Raw genomic sequence first — 13,628 nt, forward strand, 5'->3', positions numbered from 1 at the left:
CAAATTGAACACCAATAAAAAATATATATATATAAAAAATATTGTTCCAACTTGAGTTCCACTCATGAAACTCTCAGTTATAACAATGATTAAGTCACTTGCTCCTTATACAACTATCTTGGAATATAATGATGCGTACTTATATCTAAAATCAAATTTTGGGGGGGAGGGGCAAGATGGCGGCAGAGTAGGGTCTCCAAGTCACCTGTCCTCAACAAATTACCTAGAAAACCATCCAATCATCCTGAAAATCTACGAATTCGGCCTGAGATTTAAAGAGAGACCAGCTGGAACGCTACAGTGAGAAGAGTTCGCGCTTCTATCAAGGTAGGAAGACGGGGAAAAAGAAATAAAGACACAAAAGGCCTCCAAGGGGGAGGGGCCCGCGAGGAGCCGGGCTGAGGCCGGGGCGAGTGTCCCCAGGACAGGAGAGCCCCGTCCCGGAGGAGCAGGAGCTGCACCAACCTTCCCGGCGGAAAGGCCTCCCGGGGAATTGGAGCAGGATCCCCAGAAAGGCGGGGATGCCTTCGGGCTCCCTGGGACACTAACAGAGGAACTGCGCCCCGGGAGATGCGCCGAGCTCCCTAAGGGCTGCAGCGCTCGGCGGGACCCGGAGCAGCTCGGAGGGGCTCGGGCGGCGGCTCCGCGGAGGGGGCTGCGCGGCTCCGGGAACAGCTCGGGCGGCGGCTCCGCGGAGGGGGCTGCGGGGCAGGAGCGCGAATCCAACAGCTGAAATTAAATTGGGCACCCAACTGACTGAGCCACCCAGGTGCCCCCAAATCCCATGGTTTTATCATGAATATGGGGTTAATTTAGAAATGAGAAACAAAAAATAAGAATAAATAGGACATCTGAAAGGAGAAATATAAATAGTGAGATGCCCCAAAGGCTGGCCTGATTTACTACTTCAAAATGTTGTGAAAAGAAATGTTGGGAAATATCAGGAAGGGAGACAGAACATAAAGACTCCTAACTGGGAAACAAACTAGGGGTGGTGGAAGGGGAGGAGGGCGGGTGTTGGAGGGGAATGGGTGACGGGCACTGAGGTGGACACTTGACGGGATGAGCACTGGGTGTTTTTCTGTATGTTGGTAAATTGAACACCAATAAAAATTAATTAAAAAAAATAAAATAAAATTTTGGTCCATATGTCATGAGAATTTCATCCTGTTTGGGTGATTAAGTGGTGGTTACATATATATTTTGTGTTAAAATCATGAACTGGTGCCTAACCACAGGAATTGGGCAGATTTGCTTGTTTTAATATAGAAAGCGTGATGTCCCACAAAACTCATCCATCCTTAGCAAACCAGCAGAGTCAGTCACGTTAGGTTAAAAAAAACAGATCTGTAGAAAGTAGAGAAATCAATAGAGAAGAGGTTTCCTTTGCAATAAATGAACCAAAGTTTTGCATGTAATTTAAGATAAACATTTGTACAAATAAATTATTCTGTTCATTTCATTAATATTGGCTTATTAATACTTAATTTTTTGATATTGTACGTGGTTTTTAGATTTTTACTGCCCTATATTTCAAGTTTTTAGAATTAAACTTTTGTTCTATTTTTAACCCACTGACAAGAAGAATCAACCTTCTAATCATATATGTAATCACCTACATAATTTTTCCATAAAAATGTAAATTTTGGAAATCTTTTTTTTAAATGTTTGGTCAGGTGATTTTCAAAACTTGCAATTTCTATGATTTTTTTAAAAATTCAGTTTGATTGTGAAATTGATCTGGTTACTATTATTTCTAGGGAATGAGTTCCTTAAAAGCAAAGTGACTTTTGGACAGTTTACAATCATCAAATACTTTACCCCATAGAGCAGTCAGCCTACATGCATTGATATAACACAAAACGAGCTAGTTGAAAACTGAAAGATTCAGTAACTAAATTCATTAATTTGGAAAAATGTCAAAGAAATAATTTGTTGTTTTTCAACATTTTTTCTCCACTTAATCTGGGCAAAGCACACAGAAAAAAATTCCTATTAGGTATTTTAGGTTAGCTAAAATAGCTTACCTTAAGCTATTATTCTATGAGGCAATTTCCTATCACGATCTGCTTTACCTTAAAGCTCTGACTATTATCACAGAATACTATCAGTAGTTTTGGAAGGCCTTTGATCTGGAGAGCAAGTAGAAATTATAAAGAAGAAAAAAAATTTTCTTGAAAAACTTTTTTCTTAGGGCTTTCCAGTTACACATTCATTACCTTTTCCTTATCTGTTTATCTATGGGGAAGATTTCTCGATTTGAGTAAGTTTTTCTTCTTTGTCAAATTCCTCTTTATCCAGTAAGCTGCTGCCTCCCCCATGGTTCTTTATCTGCCATCCATTATACTTTTTTAAAAGATTTTATTTATTTATTCATGAGAGACATAGAGAGGAAGAGAGGCAGAGGCACAGGCAGAGGGAGAAGCAGGCTCCATGCAGGGAGCCCGATGTGGGACTCTATCTCGGGACTCCAGGATCACGGCCTGAGTTGAAGGCAGACACCCAACCAACCACTGAGCCACCCAGGTGTCTTGCCATCCATTATACTTACATGTAGCCCCATCATACCTGAAGAGTCTTTAATCCCAAAGTAGCTCTACCAGTGCCATGCTGTATTCTCCATTTTCCTTAGGCACAGTCATGTCTGGTCTATGTATTACAGCAAGTCCTATCTTCTAAACTATGCTAAACTCTTTGAGTTACTTTTCTGGTGGTTTTCCATTCCTTGTCTGTGGATCGTCACAGAGGAAGAGGAGACTTGAATGATTTATAGGATTTGCTCAAACCAGGTAGCAGAGAGAATTCTAAGCAATGAAAATGACACACATAAAGACAGTAGAAAGAACAAGAAGGCTGCCATCACTGGAGCATAGGAAATAAGGTGACAAGTGTCATGAGAAGAGTATGTAATTTTAACTCAAAACAGTGAATAATATGGATATTTCAAGAAATTTTACGTCTAATTTAGAAAATTCTTGGAGTCAAGTGACTTTTAGTCATGGTTTTTCTTATCACATCTTGGAGGCAATTTTCTATTGGGCCTATGAAAATTAGACAGCTCTATTAAAAACTTCATTCATTCCCCCAAAGAACTTTTGAAGACCCTTTCACTAAGTAACACTTTCCTTAGGGCATATGGATTTCTTCATCCATAGAGGCTATTATTATATATTTTGAGGGCAAAAAAAGCCTAGAGGATGTTTTTGAGCTTGACTTCCTTGAAAATATCTGGGTGCTAGAGATATATTGTAGCTCTGTAGAAAATAGCAAATGTGGGAATTTTTTGTATATATTTCAAACCTCATTTAGAATCTGGATGTGATTCGAGCTGGTGTCAAGGATGCATGAAATTAAATTTAAGAAAGCTCAGCTTTAAGAAATACCAATTTCTTTCTGCATTGGGTAGTTAAATTCGGGGTAGAAATTAAAACCAGTCATTTTCCCTTTGAAATTAATAACACTGGTGAGTTTTTTTCATAATTCCACAAATCAAATAGGTACTGATAATTTAAGGGGCTCAGGTTAGATTCAAGGAGTCTTATAAAAAGAAAAGTAGGAGGTCTGTGGGGTGGAAAACCATCTCATGGGAGTCTGCTACTTTCTGACTAGGGGCAAAGTCAGATTTTTAAGCGTGTCTGCAAAAATCATCCTCATAGAAAGTATGTTTTTAACAGAATGATAAATCAGATTTTAAAATAGTATTCTACTAGGTGTTTTATTTTAAAAGACTCAAAAACCATATGGTATATTTTGTAAATAATTTAGAGTTTAACTGTTCAAGTTTTCAAATCAAGATATATTTTAGTATTTAATTTTAAAAGCCTCAAATTTCAAAATATACATTAAAGTGGTTTCCATATACACTTTTATTCACATGAATAATACTAATGCAATATATTAAAAAACTTTATTGGAAGAAGATTGTTATTCAATTTTATAAATGAATTGCAAAGGAATTATAAAATTGAACAAGCATCACCAGTAGCTCTTAATATATTTTTAAATATGGGATTATTCTCTGCAGTGGGATATTTTACAAAAGGTAGTAACATTCAGTTTTTCTTATATTGCAAAGTTTCTAAATTCTAGATGAGACAGTCATTTTCTCAAGATGCTTTACATTATAAAATTGTGCATTTTCAAATTGCTTGCTCATCTCTTATCATTTGACCTTTTCAACGATCCTATAAAATAATTAGAACTGATATGGTTGATTACAGATGAGGAAACTGAAATTCAGAAAGCCAAGAAGACAAGGAAAATTACAAGGCTAATGGGTTAAGGAGGGAAGACAGGCACTTGGAATCTGTAACTCCCAATCCATTGTTCTTTCCATTCTGTGTGGTCTCTTCTCAAACTGTCACAATTAGACACTTAGTTTAACCTGATTATTTCCCCAAAATTCAAGGGGATAGGGGTTCTTAATAACACTATACTTGGGACACAAGACTTAAGCAAGAAGTCACGTATATGAAACCTAATATTAGAGAAACTGCATTGGCACAGAAAAGAGTCTGTTATAAAGGACATGCCCTTCTTATGTATTTTTGTAACAGATCTAGTCTTACATTAATGGCATCTATGAAGTGAAGTTGTGCAATTACTTAATATTTTAAATATTAAGGACCTTTAAAGACCTAAGATTGTACAACTGATTTTTCTATCTCATTAGTTTTGAATTAATTTCTCTCAGACCTATTAAGAGATAGTTGTGATACATTTATTAGTTTCATTTTATAATTAATTCATATGAGTCTCAGTTTTAGAAGAGTAAAATAAGTGTATGATGTCTTTCCTCTTCGATGTATTATCCTAGTGTTTCTTTTTTATATTTGGGGCTATTAAAATTGTTATTTTGAATATGGAGTAGAAATTCTTTCTTGTTCAAAGTACTTGGAAATGACACCACGCATTAGTTCTGCATTGATATTTTTAATACAACGCTTTTATTAAACAAATAAGGAATTGATTTTATTTATTTATTTTTATTTTTTAAATTAATTTTTATTGGTGTTCAATTTACCAACATACAGAAAAACACCCAGTGCTCATCCCGTCAAGTGTCCACCTCAGTGCCCGTCACCCATTCATCCCCACCCCCCGCCCTCCTCCCCTCCCACCACCCTTAGTTCATTTCCCCGAGTTAGGAGTCTTTATGTTCTGTCTCCCTTCCTGATATTTCCCAACATTTCTTTTCCCTTCCTTTATATTCCCTTTCACTATTATTCATATTCCCCAAATGAATGAGAACATACACTGTCCTTCTCCGATTGACTTATTTCACTCAGCATAATACCCTCCAGTTCCATGCACGTGGAAGCAAATGGTGGGTATTTGTCGTTTCTAATTGCTGAGTAATATTCCATTGTATACATAAACCACATCTTCTTTATCCATTCATCTTTCGATGGACACAGAGGAAGGAATTGATTTTAATTTTAATTCATGTAAAAACTATATTTTCTAAAAGAAAATAGTATTCCTTTTATATTTTAATATGGGTACCCATATCTGAACGAATTACAAATGCAAAGTTCTTTCAATTTCATTTCTGGCAGTAAAATGAAGAATACTTGCAAGTAATTATTTAACACATCATATGTGATATTCATTATCTTTATTTTATTTTATTTTATTTTATTTATTTTTTATATTCATTATCTTTAAATTTTGTTTGATATGGGGGTCTGCCGCGGAAACAAGATGACGAAAGGGACGTCATTGTTCGGAAAGCTTCGCAATAAGACGCACACGTTGTGCCGCCGCCGTGGCTCTAAGGCCTACCACCTTCAGAAGTCCACCTGCGGCAAGTGTGGCTACCCTGCCAAGTGGAAGAGAAAGTATAACTGGAGTGCCAAGGCTAAAAGACGGAATACCACTGGGATTGGTCGAATGAGGCACCTAAAAATTGTATACCGCAGATTCAGGCATGGATTCCATGAAGGAACGACACCTAAGCCCAAGAGGGCAGCTGTTGCAGCATCCAGTTCATCTTAAGGATTTCAACGATTAGTCAAAATAAACGTTCTGGTTTTAAAAAGTAAAAATAAATAAATAAATAAACAAACAAATAAATAATAAATTTTGTTTGCTATTGTTTGGAATTGATAAATGCTCTATAATCACAAAAATTAATTGCTTTATTGAATATAAATACTATGTAGAATAAAACCTTAATTTTTATTCAGTAAGTTACCAGACATTGTTATATTTGGATTTTTTTTTACCACAAAGTATAACATGAAGTTGCTGCTGGTGCCTGTCCTTAGGTCCCCTGAAACACTTAAAAGAATAGTTTAGATTGTTCCAGGCTGTAAACTCTAGATCATATATCATGGGCTTTCCAATACAAACCTGAGATAAGAGATGAGAAATTACCTTTAGACAGGAGAGTTTGTGAACCAATATTTTGCTTCTGTATAAGAGAAAAAGAAAAATCGTGCTTTGTGTTTCTGAATAATTTTAATGGACTCTGGGTGACACTATCATTTATGGAATCTAATATCTGTTTAAAAAAACTTGGGCAAACTTGAAGATAAAAGGAATTGGAGGCACTGAGGACAGTGATAAATACAGAAATAGATTCATAGAAAGTCTTGAGCCTTTATTGAGTATGCCTTAGGAAATTTCAAGTATACAATACCATATTATTAACCACAGTCACTATGCTGTTCATTAAGTCCTCAGAAATTATCCTTCTTGTGACTGATAGTTTGTACCCTTTGACATATATTTCCACATTTCCCACTCCCCTCAGTCCCTTGCAACCTCCGTTATATTCTGTTTCTATGAAATTGACTTTTTAGAAAAAGTTTCCATGTATAAGTGAGATCATACAGTATTTATCTTTCTTTGTATGGCTTGTTTCACTTAGCATAATGCCCTCCAGGCTCATCCATGTTATCACAAATGGCAGGATTATCTTCTTTTAGTGGCTAGATAATATACCATTGTTTATATATTCCATATTTTGTTTATCCATTTATCCATCGAAAGACATTTAGGTTATTTCCATATTTTGGTTATTGTGTGTAATGCTGCAATGAACGTGGGAGTACAGATATCTCATAGAGATACTTTTGTTTACTTCAGTTATGCACCAAGGAGTTGGATTGCTAGATCATATGGTAGTTCTAGTTTTGTTTTTTTGAGGAATCTCCATACTGTTTTCCATAGTGGCTGCACCAATTTGTATTCCCACCAACAGTACACTAGAATTTCCTTTTCTTCAACATTCTTTCCAGTACTTGTTATTTCTTGTCTTTTTGATAACAGCTATCCGAGCAGATATAGGATAATATCTCATTATGGTTTTGATTTGCATTTTCCTGTTGATTCGGTCTTAAGCATTCTCAACACACACACACATGCATACACACACACAAAGTTAGCTATGTAAAGTGATAGGTTAATTATTTTGATCTTGGTAATTATTTCATAATGCACATGTATATCAAATTATTACACTATATACTTTAAATATGTAAAATTACATTCTTCAGTTATCCCCCAATAAAGTTGAGGAAGAAAGAAAGGAAATAGACTATGCTTGCTTCCTATCTATTAGGAACTGTGGATTAAATCAGGTACAATAAAATGTGACATTATTGAAGGGCCCAGAAGTGATTTCTAGCTTAAAGTAATGCCTAATTTATATAGCCCTTGATTGAGACTTCCCCATATTCCTGTTAAAATACCAAATGTAGGCATGGATTAATATTAAATCTCACATCACCACTGAAAAGTAACACTGACCTAATGTTAGATTCTAGAAGGAATTTCTGTTACCTAAAAGTATATGGATGTGGATTAAGAAAAGTCCTTCAGGTTTTGTCTGATGAGCTCTTAGATTTCACTTGATGAAATATTTTTTTCTCTTAAAGAATAGGAAGATACCAGGAAGTCAGGGGTAGCTATTCTTGTACACTAAAAACATTCAGAAATATCAGTAACAAAAACATAACACCATAGGAACAAAGGGATATATTTCCTAGAAATAAAGTTTTGTTGTGGGGAGAGCCAGGTAGAGAAGAGAAGCACAGAGAGAGGAAGAGTCCGGGAAGCCATATAACCAATTGGCCTATGTGTCAGGAAACCAGACAAAGTGGTAGAAAATAATCCCACTTCCAAATATCAGAACTGCACTAAGTGATAACTGCTGAATGTGAGTTTGGGATGGAAACTATGCACATCAACATGCCCCAAGAATTGACTTTAGAAATTAATCTATCTATAGATCAATGAGTAGAAGACAGTCCTATGGACTGTCAAATGAATCCAGATAAAGCTTTACTTAATTTAAGGAAAAATAGAGAACAAAAACAAACACAACCATCAGCAGAAGCACCTCAGGTTTATGGGAAATATATAAAAAAAAAGAATGTGAACACAAACCCACAATTTCAAAAGAAGTACATATATTTGAAAAACAAATTACCTACTGAATAATTATGAATAAATTTCTGAAAAAAATGGCATCCTCAAACTGCAAGGAAGAATGGTCTTTTCAAAAAAGGAGCAGAAAAAAACCCCCAAAAACAAAAAAGGAGCAGATAATCATAAGAAACAAGGTCAGATGTAAATGAAAATGGCTGAAATAAGGAAAGATTGCCAAGAAATTATACTATAATAGAACTAGCATTCACATTGAACTGAGTGAAGAAAATAATTAAGATTGTCAAAAATCTTTTCTGCCCTGTAAGTGACAAGAATAGTACAGTCTCATACAATAGAGAAAATGACAAGGACTAAACCAAAACAAATCATTCTTTCAGAGAAAAGGGCAGGAGAATAGACATGTAATCTAAGATGTATAAGTGTTCCTGAGGAAGACATAAAAACAGCAGTTAGAAATAATAAATGTTATAAATTTTTAAAATATGAAATGAAAGAAATTTGTTTTTACAGATGGAAGGCCCCAGTTTTTCTTGCAAATTAAATAAAAAGAAAGCCACATTGTTATACATTCATAGAAATTAATCACAGTAATAAAGAAAGTTACATATAAGCATCCAAAAAGCCCCCACATACTTCTCTGTAACCCTAATTCCAAAGAAAAGAAAGGTTACTACTAAAGTGATTGTTTGAGAATTGTACATATGGTCATCTCAATGGTTGCTGAAAAGAGTAATAAAATTCAACACCCATACTAATGTCAAAAATTCTTAGCAATAGTACAAAATGCTACTGGCCAAAATGAATTATAAATATAGATGTAAAAATCCTAAATAAAATATTAGATAATGGAGTTTAGATTTATATGGTAAAATATTAATATACTATAACCAATATTCTAGGAATTCAGCAATGATTCTTGGTAAGAAAATCTATTAATAGAAATAACAGAAATAGATCAAATGACAAGTGTACCCTCATCTCTCTAGTGCAGAAGGTAGTTGATATAAGTCACCATTTATTCTTGGTTAAAAATATTCTTAGAAAACTAGAAATTCAAATCTTCCTTAATATATTAATGAATATGTATCTCCATCTTACAGGCTGTATCATATATACTGTTGAAATTCTAATCACATTGGAATAAGCAATAAGGCAAGTCCTCCTGCAAGTCTACTTATTATTTTTCATCATTCCACAAGTATTAATACATTAGAACATAAATTAGAAAGCAAAATCATAGCTTTTGGAATGAAGGAAACAAAGGTAATACTTATTGGGAGATGTCTTTGATTGGAAAACTCAGGCAAAATAACTGAAAAATAAATGGATATTGTACAATAATCTGGATACAAATTTAAATCATTAGTTTATAAAATTAAATAATCGGAACGCAAAAAATTGGAAACTATACTTGTGACAGCTGTGCAATATCTAGAAATAAAATAAGTTGTTTTATACCAATTTACTGAGTAATTCAGTAAATGGAGACACCTAGGTTTATTCTAGAGCAGTGACCTACATTACCAAGCCATGAACACTTCTAGGAAATACTCCCTATAAGCTCCAAAGACCTTCAGAATTAAGTCATTAAAGATAATTCAATTATCTTTCAAATGAGGAAACTGAGACTCAGAAAAATGATGGCCAAGGTTAGTGGACTGGAACTGAAATCCAGGTCATCTGGCACTGACTTAGATATTTTTTCCATTAAAGTGTTTTGGAAATAATCCAAAAAAAGAAAAAGAAAAGCCCAAAACACGCTTAGAGTTAATTTCCTTCAGACATTCCTTTCTCTCCTAACACTAAAATGCTGCAGAAAATTCTATTTAATACACGATCTATCTAATTTAGTTTTCTCAATAAACTTTTCAAAAAATAAAATTGGGGGCATCCCAGGTGGCTCAGCGGTTTAGCGCCACCTTTGGCCCAGGGCCTTATCCTAGAGACCTGGGATCGAGTCCCACGTCAGGCTCCCTGCATGGAGCCTGCTTCTCCCTCTGCCTTTGTTTGTGTGTGTGTGTGTGTGTGTGTGTGTGTCTCATGAATAAATAAATAAAATCTTAAAAAAATAAAATTTGAACCATGCTCTATTTAGTGTGATTCACCCCAGTTTTCCTCATAATAATAAATACAGGGCATGCTTCTAATTTCAGTAATGGTAGGGTAGGTAATTAGCCCTCCCATTGATGAAAACTAAAGATCTGGATAATAAGTTAAAAATATAATTTTTTTAAAAAGAGCATTCAAGTAATAACAATATAGTAAAGAATTGATGCGCTGAAAGCAAAAACAAGAGGCCAAACATGATGCGGTGAACTACTATAGCTTTCAGCATTTTCTAATCTAGAAAAAAGGAGCTACAAAACAGGTGTGACAGTTGGCAGTGAGGTGACCGGGATTCAAAGTTCAAGGCTTAAAATGTATGAGTGGAGTCTAATGAGCAACCACCTTCATTTTAAACAGGGAACTTAAAGGGCTATACTGTCACATGAAGGGTGAGCGAAAAATATACCAGACATAAACCAGATAGCCTATGGATTTGCACCTTGAATCCATGACTTACTTTGGGTGGTCCAGAGGAATCTCAAGCCTTGATCCTGGATGAAGATAGTCCAAAGTCATTTCCCAGGGGCATACTGAATTTTTTTTCCCAGAAGAAGATAACAAACCCTCAAATCCCAAATATTTATATCACTTAATAGAAGTTTGATGAATTACAGGAATCTTATTTTAAAGATATCAGAGAATTATTGAGTGGAAACAACTAATGCTATATAAATTGGAATTCCAGAGAGGGGAGCCTCTCTGATAGAGCTGATGATAATCCACTATTTTTCCTCTTGGGATCATTTACTGACTATGGGCATAGTATGAGGAGGAAAGATCAAACAATATTTTTGGTAGTTGCATGAAGCAACATTTTTGAAACCTGAGGAAACCCTGATACAGTGAGTTTTCACCATGGGATTTTGCTGACTTCTGGGACTGCCTGAGAGTGGCAGGTAAATGAGGCCAGTTGGTTTTGAAAGTCATATTGAAATTATCTGTATTCTTGTAGTGCTTAGGAAACAAAACCTAGCTAGGAGGGGAGCACCAGCTTCAAATGCATGGCTATTCTTTCCATCAAGGCATTTTCCAGAATTCAAAGTGGGGAAGTGAGTGTGGGGAAATAAAGTGCTAAGCTCTAAAAAAAACCCAAAGGCAGTAGTGAATTTTCCAAAGACTTTCATAAATGAGGAAAGGTATGTTTTTAGTAAAAACCCCAAGTCCATGCTCCAAAGCAGGACTGAAACAGAGGTCTATTGAGTGTTACCAAAATGTCAGCCTAGCCATCGCTCAGCTTATTACCTGATTGGATTCACATGATCACTTTCTCACTCAGTCTGCCCAACAGAGGGAAAAGATGTTATTCTCTGATGGAAGATGACATCATTTAGTGTTTCTGATTTTCTTTTTAAACAATAAAATTTCCTGGAAATGAAGAAAGACATGAAAATGTGACCAATAAGTAAGAGAAAATACCAAGAAACAGTAAAACTTCATATGATACAAATATTAAAGTGGATTTTGAAATAACTCTGAGTTATATTCTAAAGAAAATAGAGGACGAGATGAACAAGGTGAATAAAAATGACAGCATGAAATGAGCATTTGATAACTGAAAAATACAATATCTAAAGTTAAGAGTTGATTGGATGGGCTAAATTGAAGATTGGACACAGCAGTAACTGTGATTAGTGAATTTAAACAGATTAAAAGAAAATATCCAGGGCAGCCTAAGTGGTTCAGTGGTTTAGTTCCACCTTCAGCCCAGGGTGTGATCCTGGAGACCCGGAATCGAGTCCCACATCAGGCTTCTTGCATGGAGCTTGCCTCTCCCCCTGCCTGTGTCTCTGCTTCTCTCTCTCTCTCTCTCTCTGTCTCTCATGAATAAATAAATAAAATCTTAAAAAATAAAAATAAAAGAAAAAAGAAAATATCCAAATTGAAGCATAGAGTAAAAAGTAATAGAGCAGAAGAGAGAGTAAGAACCACGTGTAGACATAGTGTAAAACATTTATGTAATTGTACTCCCAGAAAGACAAGAGGAAGAAAATGGCAGGATGCAATAATTGAAAAGAAATCCATAAAAATTTTTTCTAAATTGATCAAGAGTATTAATCATAGCTTCAGAAATTTCAACAAGACCAGGCACATCAAAATATAAAGAAGACCAAATTTAAGGACATTGTAGTCAAATTGCCAAAAACCATAATTAAAAAGAAATCCTTAAAGGATCCATAGAAAAAGACACATTATCTATAATATGACTGATGGTTTATTTTGTATGGAAACTGTGGAAGACCTGAATCAATTGAATGACACATCTGAAATGCTTACCAAAAAAAAAAAAAAAAAAAAAAAAAAAAACGAAAATAGAGGCACATGCTCAGTGGTTGAGCATCTGCCTTTTGCTCAGGTTGTGATCCTAGGGTCTTGGGATGGAGTACAGCATCTGGCTCCCTGCAGAGAGCCTGCTTCTCCCTCAGCCTTTGTCTCTGCCTCTCTCTTTGTGTCTCTCATGAATAAATAAAATCTTTAAAAAAGGAAAATAGATTCTATCTTTGGTAAAATCTTCCTTCACAAATGAAATAAATATGTTTATGAACAAAGCATGAGAGAAATCATTGCTATACAATATGAAAAACTAAATGGAATTCTTCAGGCTCCAATAATATGATGAATCCAACAATTTTCTATGTGATACAGAAGCACAGGACTGCAGAATGAAATGTGTTAATACCAGAAAGGGTAAAGAAGTGTGCAGTTTATAACATATGTGGAAGAAATATGACAGTAGGACAAAGAATGGTAGAAGCTAAATGAAGTGAAATTCTTGTAGTTTTTTTGCATTACTTGGAATGTGGTAAAATAAATGATTTAAGGTAGAACATAGTTTAAGTCAAGTATGTGTATTCTAATCCTTAGGGTAAACACTAAAAGGATTATACAAGAATGTATAACTAAAATTTGGTTGGAGATGTTAAGACACTTTTCTCAGTAATTCTATTTATTTATTTATTTATTTATTTATTTATTTATTTATTTATTTTTAAAGATTTTATTTATCCATGAGAAACACAGAGAAAGAGGCAGAGGGAGAAGCAGGCTCCCTCTGGGGAGCCCAATATAGGACTGGATCTCAGGATCACAGGATCATGACCTGAGCCAAAGGCAGGCGCTCAACCACT

At 35.1% G+C, this 13,628-nt stretch overlaps 1 pseudogene; it reads left to right on the forward strand.

Moving 5' to 3' along the window:
* Positions 1–210: 210 nt before the first annotated feature.
* Positions 211–6,045, forward strand: LOC112908443 (large ribosomal subunit protein eL37 pseudogene; annotated as a pseudogene).
* The last annotated feature ends 7,583 nt before the right edge of the window (positions 6,046–13,628 follow it).

The sequence above is a fragment of the Vulpes vulpes genome, chromosome X (assembly GCF_048418805.1).
Source record: "Vulpes vulpes isolate BD-2025 chromosome X, VulVul3, whole genome shotgun sequence".
In the NCBI taxonomy this organism is placed as follows: domain Eukaryota; kingdom Metazoa; phylum Chordata; class Mammalia; order Carnivora; family Canidae; genus Vulpes; species Vulpes vulpes.